Source organism: Ovis aries, chromosome 24 (genome assembly GCF_016772045.2).
Source record: "Ovis aries strain OAR_USU_Benz2616 breed Rambouillet chromosome 24, ARS-UI_Ramb_v3.0, whole genome shotgun sequence".
Classification (NCBI taxonomy): Eukaryota; Metazoa; Chordata; class Mammalia; order Artiodactyla; family Bovidae; genus Ovis; species Ovis aries.
Genome location: NC_056077.1, coordinates 28551534 through 28578700, shown reverse-complemented (window position 1 = coordinate 28578700; position 27167 = coordinate 28551534). Strand labels below are relative to the sequence as shown.

General features: G+C 44.8%; 1 protein-coding gene and 1 long non-coding RNA gene across 3 annotated transcripts in view; one reads left to right on the top strand and one right to left on the bottom strand.

Annotated features, from left to right (window-relative positions):
• The window catches only part of TPST1 (tyrosylprotein sulfotransferase 1), a 91388-nt gene extending 81499 nt beyond the window's left edge, over nucleotides 1–9889 (bottom strand). For both annotated transcript variants that reach the window (XM_060405859.1, XM_015104193.4), the window contains exon 1: nucleotides 9638–9889. The gene's annotated coding sequence lies outside the window, so the exon portion shown is untranslated. The remainder of the gene's footprint in view (nucleotides 1–9637) is intronic.
• On the top strand, nucleotides 9438–11450 carry LOC132658569 (uncharacterized). Its single transcript, XR_009598378.1, has 3 exons — nucleotides 9438–9570; nucleotides 10563–10719; nucleotides 10815–11450. It is a non-coding gene; the product is annotated as an uncharacterized LOC132658569 (long non-coding RNA).
• Nucleotides 11451–27167: the final 15717 nt, after the last annotated feature.

Sequence of the window (27167 nt, the reverse complement as noted above, 5' to 3'; positions counted from 1 at the left end):
AAACTCTTTTCCAGATGTAATTAGAGTAGAAAGTATAAGAAGTAAGACTGAAGAGACAATGCAAAGATAAAGGAACACCTGCAAGTTCCCTTGTTTCCCACTGCTGCTGTGACCATCAGGTGAGCAACGTGTGACAGGACCTCTGAAGAACACAGGCCTGTGGTACCCCTCATACACGGGCTTTGGCTCGTCCTCTAGCTTCATGTCTTGGCACTCCCCGCACAAAGCCTGCCCCTTTCAGGACCACCCCGCACCCATGCCAGGCCCTCCACACACACCTGGCCTCTGCCCACGCTGCGGCCTCCTGTGTCAAGCCCCATTCTCTTTCATACATGCCTCCTCAGTGCTCTTTACTCATCCCCCTTCCCCTCAAAATCAATTGCTTCCTCTTCTGTAACCTCAAGCCTTGGTAAAAACACTTTGGTTTGCACACTCCTGCACTGTATTGTGGTTAGTTTACCCCCACTAAACTGTAAGCTCCCTTAGAGCACAAATTAAAACCCATTCAGCACTCATGCAGCAGGTGCATTATTATCAAATAAAATATAAAGGAATTTACAGATGAATGAGCACTAGTGAAATCTTCTTTCTTAAATCTCCTTAAAATGCCTTTCTTCATCTGAAAGAAAGCAAATGTTCAACAAATAATGTCAAAAATGAAACCAGGAACTACAAATAAACAAAACCAAAGTAATCTGGAGGCCATGAAACAATTTTGCAATCCAAGTCATTATTCCAACTGAGTTTTTTCAATTGAATCTACAAAATTCATAGCAGATGGGGAAAACAACTTTTCCAAGACTTTGGAAAGAACAATACAGATATTAAGGTGGTAGCAAAAATATTTTAACTGTTATGATACTAATATTAATCAATGGAACAAAATAGAAAGCCTCAAAAAACAGCCCCAATTACATATATAAATTTTTAAACCAGTCACAAAACATTATTTAACTTATGGCATTGGTTTTTCTGGGGCTCCCCTGTAGCTCAGTCAGTAAAGAATCTGCCTGCAATGAAGGAGACCTAGGTTTGACTCCTGGGTAGGGAAGATCCTCTGGAGAAGGAAATGGCAACCCACTCCAGTATTCCTGCCTGGAGAACCCCAAGTCCATGGGGTCACAAGAGCTGGACACGACTTAGTGACTAAACCACCACCACCATTGGTTTTTCAGTAGTCATATACAGATGTGAGAGTGGGACCACAAAGAAGGCCAAGCACCAAAGAACTGATGCTTTCAAACTGGAGAAGTGCTGGAGAAGACTCTTGAGAGTCCCCTGAACTGCAAGGAGAGCAAACCAGTCAATCCTAAAGGAAATCAACCCTGAATATTCATTGGAAGGACTGCTGCTGAAGCTCCAATACTTTGGCCACCTGATGCAAAGAGCCAATTTGTTGGAAAAGACCCTGATGCTTGGAAAGATTGAAGGAGAAGCCGGCAGCAGAGGATGAGATGCATTACCAACTCAATGAACATGAATTTGAGGAAACTCCAGGAGATAGTGGAAGACAGAGGAGCCTGGCATGCTCCAGTCCCTAGAGTCACAAAGAGTCAGAACACAACTTAGCGACTGAACAACAAAGAATAATTGGGTTCCCTCAACCACACTCCTACACTCACCCAGCTTCATCTATGGCAACCCACTATTTATTTTCTGATGCCTCACAAATCTATATGCAGCCGAAACTTCTATGCTAAATCCCAAGAACTGACCATTCAAACCGAAGGGATAAAATCTATCTGGATGTTCCCACTGGGCCTGTCAAATTCAAAGAACACCAAATGGAACATATCTTCTCTAGTAAATCAATCCTCCTCTTCAGTCTTCTCTACTGGTAAATGAACCACTTCCTCCCAAATGCACAAGCTAAAAATCTGGGAGCCTTTCTGTGGCTTCCTCCTTCATCTCTTCATACACAGCAGGTAAAGTCCTGTCAATTCTTCCTCCTTTATAGCTCTTGAATCTTTTCTTCTCCCTTTTCTTCCCTTGCTGGTATGGCTTTAATTTTCACCCTCATCTTATTCTCAAAGATAATCCACATCTACTGACTAGTACTCTCTGACTTCCTTTAATCAGTTCATTCACTATCCTGTTTCAGGAGAGATCTCTCTAAAATGTAAATAAACTTATGACACTTCCCTGCTTAAAACCCTTCAATGGCTTTCTACTTCTTTCAGAAAAAAATCCTTACCATAACATAAGGCCCTTCATGATCTAGTCCTCACCTGCCCCTCAGCCTCTGCTTTTACTACTCCACATCATCAACACCCTCAACACGCACACACACACTCTCACCCAACGCTGCCTTCATCTTAACAACCTGAGCACCACTTACGACTCCTACTCGTCCTTCAATATTCAGTTTCAAGACTATCTCTCCTAGGAAGCTTTCCTCACAGCTCTCTGCTTCATATGACACAGGTATCCTTCCTAGTGCCCTTGTACTTACCCATATCTTATTTCTTCTTATGTAATTCATCTTTTTTCAGTAGATTGTGAACTCCTTGAAAATAGGGACTTTTGAATGAGTTAATGGATTCTTGATTGCCAATAAGTTAATATAACTAGATTCTATGAGTGTAATTAGTTGTAAAGATACTGACTACATCTTTATCCTACCGGCATATTGAGCATCAATAAATAAGTGTTCCGTGAACCCACTAAACTTTTTTTCTCACTAAAACCCCAGACAGCTAACACTTCACTATAATTACACTATAATTAGAATATTGATCAGTCTTTCTTCCTGATTCCAATGTGAAAATACGGTTTGACTATATTCAGAAAGACTAAAGTATAAAGTTCAATTCTTGTTTTTCCCCCTCTGGCCCTTGCTCTTCTAATCCACTTTCTTTATTGATCAGTCTATTTCATCTGCCTCTATCATTTCACTCTCATTGATGAATAGATCAGAATCTTACTTTTTTTGGTACTCTCTTAGTCTCACTGCAACAAACCAGAAGATAAAGTAGCACTTCTGTCCCAGAATCATTTTACATAAAAGGAAACTGAAGCTCAGAAAGAATAAGTAACTCATTTAAGATATCAATACCTGGCAAACCAAGCTGGAACCCAGGTCTGGCTCTAAAACTATGATGACAATTCCATGGTGCTTCCCTAGGCCTGGCATGAACAAAAAGCAACACAGGCAACATGAATATGCAAATGAAGTGAACTTAAAACTCTGGCAGTGTCATTAGCCTATGGTTTAAAAAATGCACCTAGCTTTTGAATTATCCTATTTCAGTCATCTCAGATCTAATTAGAATGATAGAAGAAAACTCTAAATCCATGTATGCATTCTGCTTTATTTGCATAAACAAATACCATGTATTTTTGCACACTTTCTGCAAGTCCCTGATGACTTCATCAAGATGGGATCAAGAATGAAGAGCTAGATCTGATGCTAAGAGATAATAGACATACATGAAAGGCAAAAACTAGCAGGTCAAGTAGCTCTACAATTCCTGTGTTTTTCTGCAGTTTAGTTTTGCTTCAGCACAATCACTCTCAAATGTAAATAAATTCCCACTTCTGTCAAGAGAAATTATGTGTCTGACACAAAGTTACTCAGAGCTGGAATTCTGCGACCTTCTTCATAAAAATTTGGGTATCAAATCTTTGATTAGAAATCACTATTAAAATAATTTATATGAGAAAAATTGAAATTTGCCTTTATACTCTTATATTCCTGTACCTTACTAAAGATTATATAGTATAGGGTGTGGTTGGTATATTTTTCCAGAGTAGACCTCTTCCTTCAGTTCAATAATAAATGGATAAAATGCAATTCCCAGTAACAATACCCAAAATGTGGAGCATTCTTGCTATAAAACCTTACTCTTACATGTGAAATGCCAGGCTGGATGAAGCATAAGCTGGAATCAAGACAGCTGGGAGAAATATCAATAACCTCAGAAATGCAGATGACACCACCCTTATGGCAAAAAGTGAAGAACCAAAGAGCCTCTTGATGAAAGTGAAAGAGGAGAGCAAAAAAGTTGGCTTAAAACTCAACATTAAAAAAACTAAGATCATGGCATCCGGTCCTATCACTTCATTGGAAACAGATGGGGAAACAATGGAAACAGTGAAAGACTTCATTTTCTTGGGCTCAAAAACACTACTGATGGTGACTGCAGCCATGAAATTAAAACATGCTTGCTCCTTGGAAGAAAAGCTATAACCAACCTAGGCAGCATGTTAAAAAGTAGCGACATTACTTTGCTGACAAAGGTCTGTCTAGTCAAAGCTATGATTTCTACAGTAGTCACTTGTGGATGTGAGAGTTGGACCATAAAGAAATCTGAGCACCAAAGAATCGATGCTTTTGAACTGTGGTGTTGGAGAAGACTCTTGAGAGTCCCTTGGACTGCAAGGAGATCCAACCAGTCCATCCTAAAGGAAATCAGTCCTGAATATTCACTGGAAGGACTGATGCTGAAACTCCAATACTCTGGCCACCTGATACAAAAAACCGACTCATTGTAAAAGACGCTGATGCTGGGAAAGATTGAAAGCAAGAGGAGAAGGGGACAACAGAAGATGAGATGGTTGGATGGCATCACCGACTTGATGGACATGCGTTTGAGCAAGTTCCAGGCATTGGTGATGGACAGGGAAACCTGGCGTGCTGCAGTCAGCTAGACATAGAAGGCAGGAGGAGAAGGGGATGACAGAGGACAAGATGGTTGGATGGCATCACCAAAGAGCTGGACACAACTGAGCAACTGAACTAAACTGACAGGATGACAAGTGGGAGTTGGAAGTGACAGGTAAGGAGTGCAGTTTCTTGAAAATGTTCTAAAGTTGACTGTAATAAGGGTTGCACAGGACTTCACTGGTGCCTCAGTGCTAAAGAATCTGCCTGTCAATGCAGGAGATGAAGGTTTGATCCCTGGGTCAGGAAGATCCCCTGGAGAAGGAAATGGCAACCCATTTCAGTATTCTTGCCTGGGAAATCCCATGGACAGAGAAACCTGGCAGGCTATAGTCCATGGGACTGCAAAAGAATCTGGCACAACTATAGCAATTAAACAACTAAAATATACCAGACATACTAAAAAAAATTATACCTTAAATGGGCGAATGTATGAAATGTGAATGATAGCTCAATAAAGCTGCTACCAAAAATAGAAGAAAGTAGGCTGGGCCCTATGCATGAAACTTTTTAGGGCAACTGCTACTAAAACAGAAGACTTTTTCTTTTTATTGAAGGGTAGCTGACTTACATTACTATATTAATTTTAGGTGTACAACACAGTGATTTAATATTTTTAAACATTACAAAATGGTCACTACCATAAGTCTAGTTACCACCTGTCACCATACAAGTTATTACAATATTTAACTACATTCCCTATGCTATATATTACATACCCAAGATTTATTTTATAACTAGAAGTAATTCTTAATATCCCTCACCTATAAAAGATTTAAATAGGATCCAGAGTCTCCTAACAAAATACACAAAGGTCCAGGATACAATCAAAAGTCACTCATCAAAAGCCAGTATAAAAGTATGTATAACCATAAATTTAATCCAGGAAACAATGGAGTCTCAGTTTCCCTGGAACCTCTTAATAGCATATGGAATGGCTCTCAGAATTTTGTTGTTCAGTCGCTCAGCCATGTACAACTCTTTGTGACCCCATGGACTGCAGCATGCCAGGCTTCCCTGTCCTTCACTATCTCCCAGAGTTTGCTCAAACTCATGTCCATCAAGTTGGTGATGCCATCCAACCATCTTGTCCTCTGTCATCCCCTTCTCCTCCTGCCTTCTATCTTTCCCAGCATCAGGGTCTTTTCCAATGAGTCAGTTCTTCGTATCACGTGACCTAAGTATTGGAGCCTCAGCACCAGTTCTTCCAATGAATATTTACGGTTAATTTCCTTTAGGATTGACTGGTTGGATCTCCTTGCAATCCAAGGGACTCTGGAGAGTCTTCTCCAACACCACAGTTCAAAAGTATCAATTCTTCGGTGCTCAGCCTTCTTTATGGTCCAACTCTCACATCTGTCATGACTACTGGGAAAACCATAGCTTTGACTAGACAAAACTTTGTTGGCAAAGTGATGTCTCTGCTTTTTAATACACTGACTAGATTTGTCACAGCTTTTCTTCCAAGGAGCAAGCATCTTTTAAGTTCATGGTTGCAGTCCACAGTAACTTTGGAGCCAAAGAAAATAAAATCTGTTTTCATTGTTTAGTCAATGGGTAAAGGTAAGTAATGAGCTTTCCTGAATTCTGTGAGCCTTTACAGCAAATTACACACCTGAGGACGGAGTTGTTAGAAGCCTCAATTTATTGCCAATTGGCTTCAAGTACCGGTCACAACCTAGGACTTGGGATTGGTCTGAAGTTGAGAGGAGTCTTGTGGGACTGAGTCCTGAATCTATGGAGTGAAGTGACTCAGTCGTGTCCAACTCTTTGCGACCCCATGGATTGTAGCCTACTATGCTCCTCCATCCATGGGGTTTTCCAGGCAAGAATACTGGAATGGGTTGCCATTTCCTTCTCCAGAGGATCTTCCTGACCCAGGGATCGAACCCAGGTCTCCCACACTGTAATCTATGGGGTCTGCACTAAATCCAGGTAGTAACAGTAATAATTAAGTTAAAGTGTAGAATACTCAGTTGCTGTCTGGAGAATTGAGAACTATTTAATGAGGGAAAAACCTACGTATCTGGTATCAGAAATGCCGTGAATAGTGTAAGAAACAATAATTTACCTTTGGGCATAACCACAGACCTCAAGAAAATCCTAGTTATGAGAAAAATGGGCCCATGAGAAATGATTTAAGTAAAATCTGGGGGGTAGGATGAGAGGTGGGAGGAAGGCTCAAGAGGAAAGGGATATATACATACATATATATAAATATAAAATGATGACTGACTCGCATTGTTGTATGGCAGAAACTCACAACATTGTAAAGAAATAACCCTCCAATTAAAAAAAATTTTTTTAATGTGATAAGTACTTTAACAGGTAAATGCACAAAGTCAGGAAAGTAACCATGCCAACAAAAGTGACATTTATGTTGATTTTTAAAGGATGAGTTAAATGCTATATATAGCTCCTCACCATTCTCAGTCCCTCTTAGAGCTCTCAAGCCAGTTCTCAGCCTTTGCTGCCTATTACTGCTGCATGGGAAAGATTTTTTAAATGAAAAGGTCTGGCCCCACAGCAGACCAAGACTCAGAATCTCTATGGAGGCCTTGATCCCCTCATCCTCAACCTTTAAAAGCTCCCAGGTGGTTTTAAAGTAGAGCCTGGGTTGAAATCTGTTCAGGAAAAACATAACCCAGGCCACAAGCAATCTTCTGGCAATGAGGAAAGAAAAGAAAAGGATTTCAGATAGCAACAATAGGATCCATGGCAGATATAATGATAAGAGAGAAGAGGATTCTAAGGTTTCTAGGGTACAGAACTTAAAATAGGAGGTTTGTGGATGTCCTTGAGGCAGCTATGAGTAAGAAGAGAAAGGACAAAATACCCAAGTTTGAAGTACAAGTATCCAAGTATAGTTATCCGACAGACAAACATATGAAATACCTGAAGTTCATGAAAAATGAGGACTGGATATATACCGTTACAAACCAAAAACATACAGGTGCTACTAGAAGCCATGAATGGAAGTGTAATAACACAAACTAGAGGACAGGGGAGAGAACAGAAAACAAAATCCTAAGGAATACCACTAATCTGAGGGAAAGTACATCAAGGCAATGTTTTGTTTTGGTTTGTTTTGGATGGTGAAAACCTGAGCATGTGTGCAAGCTGAGAAAAAAAGAGAATACAGAATATGAAACATGTTAGCCTCAGAAAGTAATACCTTCTTCCTCTGATAAAAGAAAAGGTGATCAGAAATCAGACAGGTACAAGCACACTGAAAAACGACAGACCCTTAAGGGTTCAGGGCTGATGCTCACCAATTTGCGAAATAAGAGGCAAAATAAGCAATGTAAAGAAATCAAGAGTAAGATAAGCCAAGAAGAGGAGAATGGTAAAGATCTAGAAATAGCAATGAGGTCTAGGTACATAAGAGGTACATGGGGAGTGAGTCAAAGGATCTCCAGGCAGCACGACCAAAGTTGAAATCCAAAAGTTTCGAGCAGCACCAGCAGCTCAGTCACACGCTTTCCTCAAGCCTCCAGGAGCAGAAAAAGCCAACTGTTTGATTCATCCAGGCTTGGAAATCATCAGAGCAAATGAGCAAGAATGGCTTGAGGCCAGTAACACGGCTTTTATAATTTTCAAAAGTCAAACTTATTTTATTCTTTTTAAAAATCGACTCTAGTTATTTCCTCTGATAGCCAGAAAGGGGGGCGGGGGTGGCTAATTCCTCTTTCACTCTGAGAGAACTTGTCAGAACTTCCACTCCTAAGCATTTCTGATCCCTTCCACGGTTGATTCCAAGAAATCTAAACCTGATTTCTCCAGGCTCTTAAAGGATGAAAATTCACTGCAGGGCTGGACTATCCAGCTGGGAGGTAAACACGCTAAACCCTTCTTAGACACAATGCAATTTCAACTAGGAGGTGGGGGCTCTTCCTTCCCTAAAAATAAAAGTTCAGCAAACACTGGAAATGGGGTGGTGGGACTAAGCTGCAAACCTCATTAAGAACTCTTTACAAAGCCAATTATTATAAAACAATACATGACCCAAAGATGGCAAAATGCAATTCTTCGGAATGACTGCTGTAAGTAAATAACTGACAATGCAATCTCTTCGTCACACTTGGAGGTGCCTAATTCATCCTGCCACCTCTCATACTACTCTTGAGGTACTGGTTACTGGACGTCTTGCTACCACTATCTGGAGGGCACAAAGGCCTCAAAGGAGGAAGAGGGTAACATGCGTAAGCACCTACCACGTACCAGACCTACTGTGTGCCAAACTCTAAGCAACACACTTTACATGTTATGGGTGTAGCTCATTTAAAGACGACTTATGCTTAAACTATAGACGGGGCACTCAGGAGAGGAGCAGTGTCTGAAGGTTTAAGCGTAGAGGAAAAGATGTGTTAGCGACGGTGGGTGATGAAAACGGAGAGAGAAGGGGCGAGTTGGGAAAGGAAAGCATTTGGGGGCAAAAGGCAAAACCCAGGGACACATGGCGCGGGGTGGGGGTGGGGGGGCGGGAGGGCGCGAGTGAAATGCCTAGAGGACCCAGTATAGGGGGGAAAGAATGGGGTGAGCCTGGGGAAGGGAAGTCCGGGTAGAGATGAGGGCAGAAGTCCGATCTCATCCCCGGAAGGCGCCCCGAAGGACTGCGGAGGCTGGGAAACTGCCGGCCCAGCCTGAGGGACAGGAAGGCGGGGAGGGGGCGGGAGAGAGCGGAGGCCGACCACGGCGGGGCGAGTCGGGCCACGGGGAAGCCCGAGGCAGGGAAACGCGGAAGCCGAGGACAGGGGTGCGGGCTCCGGAGCCGGGCCCGGCCGGGCCGGGACACGGGGCTCCGCGCTGAGGGGGCGGGGCTGGACTAGCCCCGGGGGAGATACGCGGGCCGGCGGCGACTGGGGCCGAGGGATGCCGGGACAGACGCGGCCGGGACTCGGAGCCAGGTGAGCGGCGGCAGGAAGACAGAGGGGCCGGGGCGGCGCGCCGCCACGAGCGCGGCGTCCCCCTTACCTGGAATGAGTGAGGAGCCGCCGCGCCGCCTCCTCAGCATCCTGGGCTCAGCCGCTACTGCCACGGCCCTAGGTGGGGGCCATTCCGCCCACCCCGGGAGCCCGCCCTCACCGCCAGGCGCCAGCTGCTGCCAGCCCGGCCCGGCCCCCAGGAGCTGCGCTGACACGACCCGCGCCCGCGGCCGCCTCAGCAGCGACTCCCGCCGTCGCCGCCTCAGCGCCCGCAGCCGGCCTCCCGGGCAGGCACGGGATCACACACGTGCGGCGATTGGTTGCCCGGCGCCGGGCCGGGCGATGTGTCGGTCTCTCTGATTCGTGGGTTCCACAGGCTGCCCTCCGAGTGGGGCGGGGCTCGGCCTCCCGCCGGGCCCGGCAGGCACTGAGGAGAGGGGTGGGTCTGACGTCGGGGCCGCGCGGGCGGCCCTGAGTCCCGGCGTGTGCGCGCGCTCCCCGCAGGGTTCTGGGGCCGCCACCTGCGTGAGGGGGTGGTTGCCGAGCAACGGTGCGCGCGACCTAGCTGGGGGTAGGGGGGAGGCCGCGGGCAGGTGGCGGTCCACGCAGCCCCAACCCCCACGGTGGGTGGCCTTCATCCTGGAAACCTGGGACCCGACAGGAGAAGGAGCTTTTCCAAGAAATCCTCCCTCTGCCTGTCCCTGCTTCAAATAGCGCCTCAGTGCTTGCTACTAGCAGAGGAGCTTTCACCTCATCAGGGTGATTCGAAAGTGCAAATATCACATTCGCACAAAATTATATTCCACACCAAAGTGTAAATGAGTGAGAGTGGATTCTGTACCCACCGGAGAGGCGGAAACCCCGATACTTGAAAGAAAGTGAAAACTAGGAGAGGAGGAAAAAGGCAAAGAGAAGGGGGACACTGAGAGAGGGCTGAAATTTCACAACTGAAAAATAACCATTCCTGTTCACAGGTCCTTCCTGCGGACATATCCACAGCACGTTCTGTCGAAACAGTCATTTCAGCTCTGTGAACACAGACTGGAAAAAGCATGGGCTCAGAAATCTAACAGCTGCATCAAAAATTCCTGTCTACAGCCTTGGAATGAGTTTTGTTGTCTGTAGAATGAGGTCTGTAAACCTCATGAGAGTTGCTGTAAAGATCAAGTGTACCTATGTGCTTGGTCATATCTGACTGTGACCCCACCATGCTCCTCTGTCCATAGGATTTCCCAGGGAAGAATATTGGAGTGGTTTGCCATTTCTGCCTCCAGGGGACCTTCCCTACCCGGGGATAGAACCGCATCTCTTCCATTGCAGGCAGATTCTTTACCGCTGAGCCACTGGGGATGCCCAAGTTCAAGTGAGGTCCACACAAAAATGTCTAGAGGAATGTTCACAGTACCCTTAACTCATTATAGCCAATAAAGTGGAAAAAACCCAGATGTCCATCAGCTAATTAATGAATAAGTAAAATATGACATAGCCACACAATGGAATATTACTTGACCATAAACAGGAGTGAAGTACTGATAAATGCTACAACAGGGCTGAATCTTGAAAGTGTCCTGCTAAATGAAAGAAGCCAGTCTTGAAAGACCACATACTATATGAGCCCCTTTATATGAAATGTCCAGAACAGGCAAATCCATAGAAAAAAACAAGTATATTAGTGGATGCCTTGGACTGAGGGGGAAGTAATTGCTAATGGCTATGGGGCTTTTTGATGGGAGGGAGTGATTGATGAAAATGTTCAAAAATTGATTGAGGTGATAGTTGTGGAATTCTTTGAATATATTAAAAAAAAAACCCACTGAATTGTTTTCTTGAAGTCGGTGAGTTATATGGTACGTGGATTATATCTGAATAAAGCTGTTATTTAAACGAGCAAATAAGGTAATAAACCTCCAAGAGCCTCAGGCTGTGGCGCCTCTCTAAGAACAAGGGATCAGTATATCTGGTTGTTTTCCCTTTATTTGATTGGCAAAATCTTGTAAGCAATTCGATCTAACGAAATTTAAAGAAATACCCACCTTGATGTTTTCTCTTTGGAACATTTAAATCAAATTAGGAAGCTGATCTGATCTGACCCAAGCTCCTTTGGGGTAGCAGAAATGGACCACTAGGATTAGAAAGCTCATCAAAAGAAAGGGAGCAGGACTCCCCTGGTGGTCCAGTGGCTAAGATTCTTTGTTCCCTATGCAGGGGACCCGGGATTGATCCCTGGTCAGGGAACTAGATCCCACAGGCCACAACTAAAGACCCCACATGCCGCAACAAAGATCAAAGATTCCCTGTGCCATGCAACTAAGACCCGATACAGCCAATTAAATGAATAAAACAAATATTAAAAAGAGAAGAAAATGAGCAACTTTGGCAGGCAGAGAGCAAGAGGAAAGGGAAAGGACACAACATTCTACAAGGTGATTTAGATACACCTGCACCCAAAGTGGTTTGACTAACCAGTCTTTTACCATTAAGAGCTGTGTCCCATTCCACTTCTTGCATTCCAGACTGCGTCAGGGAAACAGCTCACCCTGACCTGAGTAATCTTGAAGCCACAGACAGCACCATGGGGCATTAATCCCTTAAACACAGCCCCTGCCAGCCTCTCTCCATGAGCCAGAAATGCAGCTTCTGAAATGACCTCCACAACACCCAGAAAACACTTCACCCACCTACAAGACCTGGGGGGAAAAAAAAGTTGAGTAGCCAGGTAGGAGCTTGGTGCTGGTATCTCTCATATAAACTCTGAGAACAAATTCCAGATGTAAGGAATTCCATAAGAATGGGGGACGTGAATCCCGGTGAAATCTGGCAGGGATGTCAGCTCCTTGCGTGTCCCATGACAGGATGCTTCCCTGTACAAGACAGCTTCAGGTCACCCAGGGACCACACTGTCTCTAAAAAAAAAAAAAAAAAAAAACAGCTGCAAATAAGGAGCTGCTTGATCTGAAGTAAAGCTCCATGGCTGTAAGGGAACAAGGTTTTTCTGCTTTTGAAAGCTACCCCAACCCATACAGTATATGTAAGAAAAAAGACTCCAAAATATACTCTTAAAAGAACACAGTTAAAAACAGTATATATAGTATGCCCATTTGTATTTTTTCAAGTACACAAAGACACACAAACACACGCATACTTGTGATTTTCAGAGATCAAATCAGTCAATCCTAAATGAAATCAACCCTGAACATTCATTGGAAGGACTGATGCTGAAGCTCCAATACTTTGTTTGGCCACCTGATGTAAAGAACCAACTCATTGGAAAGGATCCAGATGCTGGGAAAGATTGAAATGGTGACAGAGGATGAGCTGGACAGCATCACCAACTCAATGGATATGAGTTTGAGCAAACTCTGGGAGATAGTGAAGGGGAGCCTGACGTGCTGCAATCCATGCCAGGATCGCAAAGAATCAGACACAACTTAGCGACTGAAAAACAATAATAAAAACTGACAATGGTAGTTGTTTCTGCGAAGGAAACTGAAGAACTTGGGCACAGGAGAGGGAAAGACATCTATTTTTTACTATGCATACCTTCTGGCACTTTTTGAAATGTTGTGCCCTGTGCTTGGATTATCTATTTGAAATGAATAAATATGTAATTTTTTAAGACTCTTTTCTGGAAAACTCACTGATCAAGCCTTTATGAACACCCAGTTCACACGGCACATGTATTGCCCTGTGTCATTTAGTGACTCTCGGGTTCAGCACATATACTCTGAATGCCCTGGATCTCTTTTCCCTCCCCAGCTATATACCTCTTCCAGGTGATCAACTCAGATTCAGAGACCTCACCTGAGAGCCTAGACAGCTTCTCCCTCTGACCAATAGGTAGTTCAAAGGACTCAGAGACTGCTTCTTCCAAACAGTCTGGCAGGTCCAAGAAAAGAGACGAAGTGGACGAGTGTTCACTGACACCCTGCTGAGCACCCGGAAGCCACTGCCATCTTCTAGGTCAACCTTTACCCTGCTTCTGCCTCAGAGAGTCATCTCCCAGCAAGCAGCCCAGCCCTCCAGAGCTTTTATTTTCTTCCCCAACTTTCCTTTTCTGAGACCCTCTCCATCTCTTCCTCTCACCTCTGCCACCACTCTTTGGTTTTGCTTTGGTTTCTTTTATTTGGACTGAGCCATGCAGCTTATGGGATCTTAGTTCCCCAACTAGGGATCAAACCTGGGGCCTGGGCAGTAAGAGTTCTGAGTCCTAACCATTGGGCAACCGGGGAGCTCCCTGCTTTGGTTTCTGGAAGGACAAAAGTACAGCAGCTCCCCACAAATGGCACTTCCATTCCAGGATCTGGCATAGAGAGAGGATAGGGGACAGAGAGGGTCTCAGAAAGGGAAAGCTGGGGAAGAAACTCATGCCAAAGGTATTACTTTTTTATTCTCTGTCTCGGACCAAGAGAGCTGGAAATGAGGGTCAGCAGCAAGGGGTTTAGAGAAGGCATCTGGATTTAGAAAAGGCAGAGGAAGCAGAGATCGAATCGCCAACATCCATTGGATCATCAAAAAAAAAGAGAGTTCCAGAAAAAAAACATCTACTTCTGCATTACTGACTAAATGCAGTACTGGCCAAAGCCTTTGACTGTGTGGATCACAACAAACTGTGGAAAATTCTGAAAGAGATGGGAATACCAGACCACCTGACCTGCCTCTTAAGAAACCTATCTGCAGGTCAAGAAGCAACAGTTAGAAGTGGACATGGAACAATAGACTGGTTCCAAATAGGAAAAGGAGTACATCAAGGCTGTATATTGTCACCCTGCTTATTTAACTTTATTATGCAGAGTACATCATGAGAAACGCTGGGCTGGATGAAGCACAAGCTGGAATCAAGATTGTTGGGAGAAATATCAATAACCTCAGATATGCAGATGACACCACCCTTATGGCAGAAAGTGAAGAAGAACTAAAGAGCCTCTTGATGAAAGTGAGAGAGGAGAGTGAAAAAGTTGACTTAAAGCTCAACATTCAGAAAACTGAGATCATGGCATCCGGTCCCATCACTTCATGGTAAATAGATGGAGAAACAGTGGCAGACTTTATTTTTTTGCACTCCAAAATCACTGCAGATGGTGACTGCAGCCATGAAATTAAAAGACGCATGCTTCTTGGAAGAAAAGTTATGACCAAACTAGACAGCATATTAAAAAGCAGAGACATCACTTTGCAAACAAAGGTCCATCTAGTCAAGGCTATGGTTTTCCAGTAGTCATGTATGGATGTGAGAGTTGGACTGTGAAGAAAGCTGAGCGCCGAAGAATTGATGCTTTTGAACTGTGGTGTTGGAGAAGACTCTTGAGAGTTCCTTGGACTGCAAGGAGATCCACCAATCCATCCTAAAGGATATCAGTCCTGAGTGTTCATTGGAAGGACTGATGTTGAAGCTGAAACTCCAATACTTTGGCCACCTCATGTGAAGAGCTGACTCATTGGAAAAGACCCTGATGCTGGGAAAGATTGAAGACAGGAAGAGAAGGGGATGACAGAGGATGAGATGGTTGGATGTTGGATGGCATCACCAACTCAATGGAAATGAGTTTGAGTAAGCTCTGGGAGTTGGTGATGGACAGGAAGGTGTGGTGTGCTGCAGTACATGGGGTCGCAAAGAGTCAGACATGACTGAGCGACTGAACTGAACTGAGCAAGGGGTTTGGACACAGATAATGGGGAGGATAGGCTCCCTTTGCTATGCAAGTGAAGGAGCAGAGGTTCTTCAGAGAGCACAGAAATGGCCTTGGGAGGAAGTAGAGAAGTGGGGACACAGAGTTCTCAAGGGTAAAGGCAAAAATGGTGATGATACAAAGTCGTTTGTCTACCTGATCCTCCATCCTGTTTCTAGGACAGGGCTTGGCACTGGTCAAATGAATGGATGAGTGAGTGAATGGATAGATGATTAGCAAAAACTGCAACTGGGGCTTCCCAGGCGGCTCAGTGGTAAAGAATCTGCCTGTCAATGCAGGAGACGTGGGTTTGATCCCTGATCCGGGAATATCCCACACAAGCAGAACAACCAAGCCTGTGTGCCACAACTATTGAGCCTCAGGAAAGCTCAGGAACTGCAACTACTGAAGCCCACATGCCCTGGAGCCTGTGCTCTGCAACAAGAGAAGCCACTGCAATGAGAAGCCCGCCTACCACAACTGGAAAGTACCCCCGCTCACAGCAACTAGAGAAAAAGCCTGAGCAGCAACAAGACCCAGCACAGCCAATAAATAAATAAATAAAATTATTTTTTAGAAAAACACCTGCAGCTGCTAAATAGACATTTCTCTAAATGGCACATGAGAGTGAAAGTGAAGGTCACTCAGTCGTATTCGACTCTTTGTGACCCCATGGACTATACAGTCCATGGAATTCTCCAGGCAAGAATACTGGAGTGGGTAGCCTTTCCCTTCTCCAAGCGATCTTCCTGACTCAGGAATCGAACTGGGGTCTCCTGCATTGCAGGCGGATTCTTTACCAACTGAGCTATGAGGGTATCCCAAAAGATGGCATATGGATGGCCAATAAGCACATTGAAGATGCTCAACATTGCTAATTATTAGAGAAAAGCAAATCAAAACTCCAGTAAGGTACCACCTCATACCAGTCAAAATGGAGAACTTGTGATACAGTACAGAGAACTCAGCTTATTGCACTTTGATGACCTAGATGGGTGGGATAGGGGTTGGGGAGGGAAGTCCACACGGGAGGGGATATACGTATACATATAGCTGATTCACTTCATTGTACAACAGACACTAACACAACCTCATAAAACAATTATGCTCCAATTAAAAAAAGAGTCTACAAATAAATGATGGAGAGGGTGTACAGAAAAGGGAACCCTCCTACCCTGTTGGTGGGAAGGTAAGTTGGTACAACCAGTATGTAAAACAGTATGGATGATCCTCAGAACACTAAAACTAGAGTTGCCATATGGTCCAGTAAGCCCACTCGTGGGCATATATCCAGGCAAAACTACAGTTCAAAAAGATACATGCGCCTCTATAATAGTGCTCACAGCAGCACTATTCACAATAGCCAAGACAAGAAAACAAATGTCCATCGACAGATGAAAGGATAAAGTAGATGTAGTATATATTTATGGAATACTACACAACCATAAAAAAGAATGAAATAATGCCTTTTCCACAACATGGATGGACCTAGAGATGATCATACTAAGACAGAAAGAGAAAGACAAATAAAATATGATATCACTCACATGCGGAACCTAAAATATGAACCTATCTACAAAACAGAAAGACTCACAGACACAGAGAACAGACTGGTGATTGTCAAGGGGGAGGGGGCTGGGCGAGGGGTGGAGTGGGAGGGTGGGTTAGCAGATGTAAGCTATTGTATAGACACTGTGTGAACGACAAGGTCCGACTGTATAGTACAGGGAACTCTATTCAATATCCTGAGATAAACCATAATAGAAAAAATATGAAAAATACGTACATACGTATATATAACTGAATCACTTTGCTATACAGTAGAGATTAGCTCAACACTGTAAATCAATTACAATTAAAAAAAAAAAAGCTGCAGCTCTCAGTGAGGATGAAGGCAGCGGGGCAAAGCAGAGAGAGACGCAGGGGAGAGAGTAGGAGGGCACTCAGGGTCCTGCCCGGAAGGGCTCCAGAGCCAGAGATCCTTGGTGGAGAACTGAAGGTTAAACTCTCAGTCAACTTAAAGTGACCCCAGAGCCCTGGCTGATTTGAGACAAGATGAAACACTTACCTGCAAACAGCGTCTAGGAGCCAATGAACTGCGGGAGACACTTCACGATTCTCTTGAAGCTTGTGGGTTAGAGGGATTTGAGACAAAAAGAAAATGGTGACACAATTTAAAGAAAAAGGGGGAAAAAATGAGCATGTCTCTTCGCCTTCCCCATCCGTAGATCCAGGAAAACTGGCCAGGTCAGGCCCTTCAGCCACATCATCATTTAAAATGAGAATCCAGCCCAGCCTATGAGCAGGCATTTTCCAAATGGCTACAGAACTCCTGCACCTTCCAAAAATACCTCTTCATGCACCTCCTGCCAGAGAAGGAGGGCCACACGCCCAGGCTGGAACTAACCCACCAGCCTTCCTGAGCCCAGGAGTTGCCCCTCCCGTGTTCTGCAGGCCCCAGATACAGGAAATGCCCACTGCTTCATGGGGAAACCTAGCCAGACAGCTACTGGTGCTGAGCCCAAGACTGGGAATACAGCAGCTTCTGATTCTACTTGCAACAGAGATTATGTGACTTCCAGGAGTAGTTGCCAAACCTCGCTATGCACGTAAACCACCTGTGCAGCTTTGACACCGGGCCTCTGGTCAGTTTCATAAAGCAGAGGCTCTGGAGGAAGGATCCCCCTGACTCCCAAGGGAAAGAGGCGGGGGTAGTGACGGGGAGGTGGCACTTGGGGAACATCAGAAAGGCTGGTGGACGATATTCTGTTTTCTGACTTGAGGACTATTTGGTTTGTTCACTTTGTGAAAAATTCGTCAAACTATACACACATGTGCACATCTCTGTACATTTATTACACTTCATTTTAAAAGAAAAAAAAGCTCCCAGGTCAATCCTGCTCCCCTACCAGGTTTCAGAACTGAGCTACAGGCTCAAGATGAAGGGTTTAGGTTACACAAAAGAGAGAAACTAGGGGGTACTTCCTTTGTGGTCCAGAGGTTATGAAGCCACCTTCCAATGCAGGGGATGCGGGTTCAATTCCTGGTTGGGGAACTAAGATCCCTCATGCCTCAGGATAACTAGAGAGAAACTCACACACTGCAATTACTGAGCCCTTGCACTCTAGAGCCCGTGCTCTGCAACAAGAGAAAAAAATGAGAGAGAGAGAGAGGCTGGATGCTTTTGAGTATTGGCTGGAGTAGGTACAGGATCTGCCTCCCTTCTTAAGCAAGTCTCTGACCCTCAGTGGAAAAAAGCTACAGAGAGGGGCGTTAGGAGGGGCTTTCCAGGTGGTACTAGTGGTGAACAACCCACCTGCCAATGCAGGAGACATAAGAGAGGCAGGTTAAATCCCTGGGTTGGGAAGATCCCCTGGAGGAGGAAATGGCAACCTGCTCCAGTATTCTAGCCTGGAGAATTCCATGGACAGAGGAGCTGGTGAGCTACAGTCCATAGAATCACAAAGAGTTGGACATGACTGAAATGACTTAACACACAGCACATTCTTTCTTGTGACTTTGGTTTTCCCTGCCTGGTTAAAGAGGCTGCAGAGGCTACCAGCTTCTTGCCACCCTCTCAGGTCTCTTACCTGCTACTCCTACAGGATCTGGGGGACTCCAGCACATGTAATTTAACAACGTCCAGCACCAGTCACTCTTCTAAGTGCTGAGCACATAGCAGGGAACAGTCAATCTGCAGTGCCCTTTGGATTACATTTGTTAACAATAAAACAGCCAAGTTACAGAGTCGGACACGACTGAAGCAACAGCATGCATTGGAGAAGGAAACAGCAACCCACTCCAGTATTCTTGCCTGGAGAATCCCAGGGACAGAGGAGCCCGGTGGGCTGCCGTCTATGGGGTTGCACAGAGTCGGACATGACTGAAGTGACTTAGCAGCAGCAGCAGCAACCAAGTTATTTTTACCAGCAAAATGGATTAATCCAGGAGCAGCAAAAATTGCACTTTGGGATGTGCAACTGTTGCGGGAGAATGGGAGACAGAGAATGGTCACATTCCAGGTCTCGGGCAAGTCCCTGGGACCAGCCCCACATGAGGGTCTTTGGCTTTGCATAGGACAGAATTCAAGAGTTAGTCATAGTAAAATGAGAGCAGGTTTATTTAGAGAGATACACATTCCATAGACAGAAAGTGAAGTGTCTCAAAATGCGCATTTTTTTAAGGATAAGACAATGATGAAGTCTGCTGGCTCTTTCATGAACGATTTCTCTGTAGCATACAATCCTGTTTGATAGCACTCTTTCCACAGTGGAACTTCTTTCAGAACTGGAGTCAATTCTCTCAAACTTTCCCACTGCTTTCTCAACTAAATTTATATAACATCCTAAATCATTTATTGTCAGGTCAACAGTCTTCACAGCACCTTCATCAAGAGCAGGTTTCCATCTCAAGAAACCACATTTTTGGCTCATCCAGAAAAAGCACCTCCTCATGCATTAAAGTTTTATATTCATGTTGCAGCAATTCAGTCACATCTTCAGGCTCCACTTCTAATTCTAGTTCTCTTGCTCTTTCCACCACATCTGCAGCTACTTCCTCCACTGAAGTCTTGAACCCTTCAAACTTATCCATGAGGGTTGGAATCAATTTCCTCTAAACTGTTAATGTTGATATTTTAACCTCTTCCCGTGAACCACAAATATTCTTCATGACATCTAGAATGTGAATTCTTTCCAGAGGTTTTCAATTTCTCTTGCCCAGATCCATCAGAGGAATCACTATCTATGGCTGCTACGGCTGTATTTCTTAAATCATAAAACTTGAAAATCGAAATTACTCCTTGGCATGAAAACAATACATCAGTCTCATTGTCCATCTCCATCAGCACTCTTGGGTGACCAGGTGCAGTGTCAGTAAGCAGTAATATTTAGAAGTGAATCCTTTTTTCTGAGCAGTAGGTCTCAACAGTAGGCTTCAGATATTCAATATTTGTAAACAAATGTGCTGTTATTCCAGGTTTTATGGTTCCATTTACAGAGCACAGGCAGAATAGATTTAGCATAATTCTCAAGGGCCCTAGGATTTTCAGAATGGTAAATGAGCATTGGCCTCAACTTCAAGGCACCAGCTGTGTTAACTCCTTACAAGAGAAGCTTTGAAGCCAGGCATTGACTTCTCTCTAGCTATGAAAGTCTCAGATAGCATCTTCTTCCCTGAGAAGGCTGTTTCGTCTACATTGAAAAATCTGTTGTTCAGCGTACCAGCTTCATCAATTATCTCTGGTAGATCTTCTAGATAACTTGCTGCTGCTTCTACATCAGCACTTACTCTTTACCTTGCACTTTTATGTTATGGAGCTGGCTTGCTTCTTAAGACTGCATGAGACAAGCTCATCAAAAGAGCCTCTTGATGAAAGTGAAAGAGGAGAGTGAAAAAGTTGCCTTAAAGCTCAACATTCAGAAAACTAAAATCATGGCATCTGGTTCCATCACTTCATGGCATAAATATATGGGGAAACAATGGAAACAGTGACAGGCTTTATCTTTTTGGGCTCCAAAATCACTGCAGATGGTGACTTCAGCCATGAAATTAAAAGACGCTTGCTCCTTGGAAGAAAAGTTATGACCAACCTAGACAGCATATTAAAAAGCAGAGACATTACTTTGCCAACAAAGGTCCATCTAGTCAAAAGCTATGGTTTTTCCAGTAGTCAGTCATGTATGGATGTGAGAGTTGGACCATGAAAAAAGCTGAGCGCCGAAGAATTGATCCTTTTGAATTGAGGTGTTGGAGAAGACCCTTGAGAGTCCCTTAAACTGCAAGGAGATCCAACCAGGCCATCTTAAAGGATATCAGTCCTGAATAGTCATTGGAAGGACTGATGTTGAAGCTCAAACTCCAATACTTTGGCCACCGGATGTGAAGAGCTGACTCATTGGAAAAGACCCTGATGCTGGGAAAGATTGAAGACAGGAGGAGAAGGGGACGACAGAGGATGAGATGGCTGGATGGCATCACCGACTCAATGGACATGAGTTTGAGTAAACTCTGGGAGTGGTTATGGACAGGGAAGCCTGGCGTGTTGCAGTCCATGGGGTCGCAAAGAGTCGGACACGACTGAGCAACTGAACTGAAGTGAACTGATTCAACTTCTGCTAGTTTCAAATTTTTCTTCTGCAGCTTCCTCACCTCTCAGGCTTGACAGAACTGAAGAGAGTTAGGGTCTTGCTCTGTGTTAGACTTTGGTTTAAGGGAATGTTGTGGTTGATTTGATTTTCTAACCAAACTAGTGAAACTTCTTCCATATTGGCAATAAGGCTGTTTTGCTTTCTCATCATTTATGTATTCACTGGAGTAGCAATTTTTTCTTAATTTATTTATTTTTAATTGAAGGATAACTACAATATTGTGTTGGTTTCTGCCATACATCAACATGAATCAGGCATAGGTATATATATATATATATATATATATATATGCCCCCTCCCTCTTGAACCTCCTTCCCAACTCCTACCTCATCCCACCACCCTAGGGTATCATAGAGCATCGGATTTGAGCTCCATGCATCATACAGCAAATTCCCACTGGCTATCTGTTTTACATGTGGTAATGTATATGCTTCAATGCTTGGAGTAGCAATTTTTAAAATACTAACTCATTTGGCTGTGCTGGATCTTAGTTGTGACCTGCAGGACCTTTTAGTTGCGGGGTGCGAACTCTCAGTCACAGCAAGCGGTATCCGCGCAACATCTTAGCCACTAGACCACCAGGAAAGTCCCTGGAGTAGCCGTTGTAATTTACTTCAAGAATTTTCCCTTTACATTAACAACTTGGCTAACTGTTTGGCTCAGGAGGCTTAGCTTGTAGCCTATCTTGGCTTTCAAAATAACTTCCTCATTAAGTTTAATCATTTCTCGCTTTTTTTTTTTTTCATTTCTAGATTTTGATGTAAAGCAAGAGACATCCCATCTTCCTTTCACTTGAACACTAAGAGACCACGGCAGCGTTATCAGGTGGCCTAATTTCAATATTGCTGTGTCTCAGGGAGTAGGGTGTCCTGAGGAGAGGGAGAGGGATGGGGGAATGGCGGGTTGGTGGAGTAGTCAGAACACACGCATTTGTTAAGTACACCATGATACATGGGTGTGGTTTCTGGTGCCCAGAACGATTACAATAGTCATATCAAAGATATCAAAGATCACAGATTGCCATAAGACACATAATAATGAAAAAGTTTGAAATGTTTTAAAAATGAGCAAAATGTGGCACAGAGAGACAAAGTGAGCAAATGCCATTGGAAAAATGGCACCGGTGGACTTGCTCCTTGCAGGGTAGCCATGCCGTGCCATCTAAGTCGCTTCAGTCATGTCCAGCTGTTTGTGATCCTATGGACTGTAGCCCACCAGGCTTCTCTATCCATGGGATTCTCCAAGCAAGATTACTGTAGTGGGTTGCTGTGGCCACCGGCCTTCAGTTTGTAAAAAAAACACAGTATCTGTGAAGTACAATAAAGCATAGCATAAAAAACAGGGTATGCCTGTAATCTGTTTTCAGTTTAATTCTCAGGCTGCAGACACTGAACTCAAGAGGAGCACAAGACAAGCATTGTCTTGCCTACCTGACTTCACAAAGGTGCTCGAGGTGAAGAAGGCTTGCTCATGGGGCTTCCCTGGTGGTCCAGTGGTTAAGAATTCACCTTCCAATGCATGGGGCAGGGATTCGCACCCTGGTAGGGGAAATAAGATGCTCCATGTGGAGGGGCAACTGAGCCCACAGGACAAAACTACTGAGCCCACGCACCTCAATTAGAGAGAAGCTCTCATGCCACCACTAAAAGCCAGCGTGGCCGAAAATTAATTAATTAAAAAAAAGACTTGCTTACTACTCAGTGTGCCCCTGTCTCCGCCCGGGTCCTGTGCGCATGCATAGCCTCCCACACGCGTCGCACTCCTCCACCCAGCCGGTGGAAAGTCAGTGCAGCTCCACCAGGGCCAATCCTCACATCGCTCTGAAACGCCAGCTCCACTCGGGAGGGTCTCACCTCTGTGACTCTTGGGACCTCTGCCCACTTTACACCCTTCTTAAGGCCCTTCTCCTGTTCCACTTCATATTCTTGTTCTTTATATATTTGTCTGGTTCTCCCCTGTCAGATAGAAAGCTGCTTAGCTGGCAGATGAACTTTTCCCTGAAACACCCAACACTATTTCTGGGCCCTTAAGAGGCCTTAGAATGTTTGTTGGGATGGATTAAATGGAATAATGGGACATTATCTCCCTGAAGAATAAACAGTAGACTTTGTTCTACATCTCTGTGATTCACAGACAAAAAAAATTTTTTTCTCTTTTTTAATTAGAGGATAATCGCTTTACAATGTTGTGGTCTCCACTGTACATCAACGTGAATCAGTCATAATTATATATACTCCCCTCCCTGAAATTCTTTAAACTAGAAACAAATTGGTGAGAACAGTATAATCAACTTCAGTATATGTATCCTTACCAAGTGTCTGTTGAGTCATCATTTTGCTAACATATGTTACATTTGCTTTAATATCTGTCTCTCTAGCTAGCTAACTATAATTATCACTATTTTTAGTTATTGAACCATTTGAGAATAAATTAGACATTGTGTCTTGCATCCCTTTACCCCTATATACTTCACTGGTACCACTTAAAAGCAAGAACATTCTCTTCTTATACAATGATCCAATGAAAGAAATTCAACACTGATAGGATACTATTATCCCCATGCTCAGTTGCTTCAGTGGTGTCCGACTCTTCCCAAGTCCATGGTCTGTAGCCTGCCAGGCTCCTCTGTCCATGGGATTCTCCAGGCAAGAACACTGGGGTTGGTTGCCATTTCCTACTCCATAATTATCTCCATGTAAGACATGAGTCTGAGTGAACTCTGGGAGTTGGTGATGGACAGGGAGGCCTGGCGTGCTGCGATTCATGGGGTCGCAAAGAGTCGGACATGACTGAGCGACTGAACTGAACTGAACTGAACTGAATGGTACCTATTCAAATTTCCCCAGTTGTCCCAATTATGATCTCTAAGCTATTCTTTTTTCATTCTCATTGTCTACTGAACAAAAATGTATAACCTAAAAGTTGAGAATTATGTTTTATTCCAAGGACTTTCTGAACACTCAAGCCCAGAAGGCGGCCTCTCAGATAGCTCCGAGGGACTGCTCTGAAGAGGGAAGAGCCAAGTTATCTAGGAGTTTAGTAACAAAAACCAACAAAATTTGATTTTGTTTACCAACAAAAATCAAAAGATTACTGTTGGCAGACTCCCTCTTGGTCTTGCCAGCAGCCCCCATGCAGTGTAGTTAATAAATCTCACTTTCTAACTTAAAAAAAAAAAAAGATTACTGTTAATTACAGCAAACCAGACATCTCAGTTAATCTAGTGCTCATGTACATATGGGAAGATGCAAGAGTCTGGGCTCACTGTAACCATCCTTTATCTGCACCTTAGCTGTCTAGGGCCAATATCCAGGGCTTTCCCATCCTGAATTCCCTCGGGGCTCACCCTCCGGGGCAGCTGAAGGTTGCAGCCTTCTTTGTTACTGACATGGCAGGTGACGTTTTTCATCATCTACGCATTGCATTTAGTTATTGTATCATTTAGTCTCATAACATAGAACAGTTTCTCTCTCTTTCTTTCATTCTTGAGGCATACTAGCTATTTGTAAAAGAGCCTTCGACTTGACTTTGTCTGCTGTCCCAGGTTATGCCTTTGGGGAACCGGAAGGCTCTGGGAATGAGGTTGTGCCTTTCTCAGAATATCCCACATGAGGTCAGTTTCTCCCCTTATCAGTCACGTTAATTTTTTTGTGGGGGGCTGCAAGGGTTGCCTGTGCCCTGTGTGTCCACGCTCAGTCGTGTTCAACTCTTTGCAATTGCATGGACTGCAGACTTGTCTGTCCATGGGATTTTCCAGGCAAGAATACTGGAGTGGGTTGCCATTTCCTCTAGGGGATCTTCTCAGGTCAGGGATTGAACCCGCATCTCCTGAATCTTCCGCACTGGCAGACGGATTCTTTACCCCTGCACCACCTGTGAAGCCCAGCTGCAAGGCATGTGGTCTCTTAATTCCCCAAGCAGGGATCAAACATGGGCCCTCAGCAGTAGACGTGCAAAGTCTTAACCACTGGTCCGCCAGGGAAGTCTGGGTCAGGTTAACTTCGATGATCTGGTTAAGGTGGTAACTGCCAGGTTTCTCCACTGAGCAGTTACAGTTTTTCCTTTTGTGCTTATAAGAAATCTGTGGAGATGACTTGGTATTTTAGAGACTGTGAAAATACTCTGTTCCCAGTCTAATGATGATTCCTGCCTGATGCGCCAGCCAGTCACTCAAGGAAAGTGGAGTTGGCCGACGGCCTGGAGCTGGGGCTCTGGAGATCACAGAGCCAGGATGCGCAGAGAAGGAAGCACAGCAGGGAAAAGAAGCTGCGGAGAGCAGGGCAGGCAGTCTGAGGGCTACGCTGGGAGCAGCTGCAGCTCACTGCGGTGATGGTGGCAGGCACCTCAGGGCAGCCCCGAGGGTACAGGCCCTTCACCAGAATCAGGACCGGAAAAGGGACCAGTTTGCTGGAAGCAGAAAGACCATGCTATTGTCTCTATTCCCTGGTGGCCCCTGGTGCTCGGTGCAGGAAATGCCTCAGAGGCATTATTTCCAGAATATTTCCAGGGGCTGCCAGTGAATGTGAAGGGATCCAGACCTCTGGGCCTGGCCTGGCCCTTGCAGCCAGGCTCCCCCACACCCCACCCCCGCCCCTGCCTATTTCCTCCACTCCTGACAAATATTTGCTCTGCTGGGTACACAACCCTGGGCTGGCAGTCACAGTGGAATATAGGCAGTGCATACCCAGAGGACACACACAGCCCCTGGACCAAGTGGCCACGAGTTCCTGTGTGCTGGACAGTTCCTTTCCTGTGGCTGCTGTAACAAATGATCACAAATGGGGCAGCTTGACACAACAGGATTTATTCTCTTCCAGTTCCGGAGGTCAGAAGTCTGAAATGGAGGGGTCGGCAGGGCCGGGCTGCTCCTGCAGACGGTAGGGGAGAATCTATCGTTGCCTCTTCCAGCTTCTGGTGGCGGCTGGCAGGCTTCCTGGCTGCATCCTCCGGTTTCTGCCACTGCGGTCAAACTGCCTCCTCTTCCTCTCTCTTCTAAGGAAACTTTTCTTGGTTTGGGGCAGGATCCTAGGGGCCCCTAGATAATCCAGGATGATCTCCTAGTGAGAACCTTAACTTATTTACCTCTGCAAAGATCCTTTTTCCACACAAGCTCCCACTCACGGGTTCTGAGAGTTAGTGCACATCTTTGGAGGGGCCACCAGTCACCTCGCTATGAAAGGAATTCATGTCTGCTCTTCCACTCTGCACAAATATTAGTTTTCCATATGTTTCTCCAACAAATTCTGTACTTTGCTGATGGTCAGGCATCATTAAAGTAGTCCCCGATGGCTGTTTCAGGCCTACCCAAATACTTCTGTCCTCCCCCGCCACACCCATACACACACACACAAAATAACATATCTGCACACAGATGGTTACACACTGTCCCCAGGTCCTTGTACAGAAATGTGCGTGTGTGCTGCAGTCCTTCACTTGACACGTATTTGTTGAGTGTTCACCATATGCTAGGCCCTGTGGAGGCACTGGAAACGCTACAGTGAACGAGGCAGCAAGCCCACGCCTGTTTACATTCTGCTGAAATATTTACACGCACACATGATGATGTATGTAGATGCAGAGCCCGCAAGGTTTTTCCATGCCCGGGGCTCCCGGAAGGACTGAAGTCAGCAATTCTAGGCCACAGGCAGCAAGGGGATGTGAAGGCCTTTAATGCAAATAAACCAAGTCACCAGGAAAGTAATTTTTTAAACAACAAATCCTTGATTAAGTGAAACACTTGTGGGCAAGGGTGAACTCCCCACCC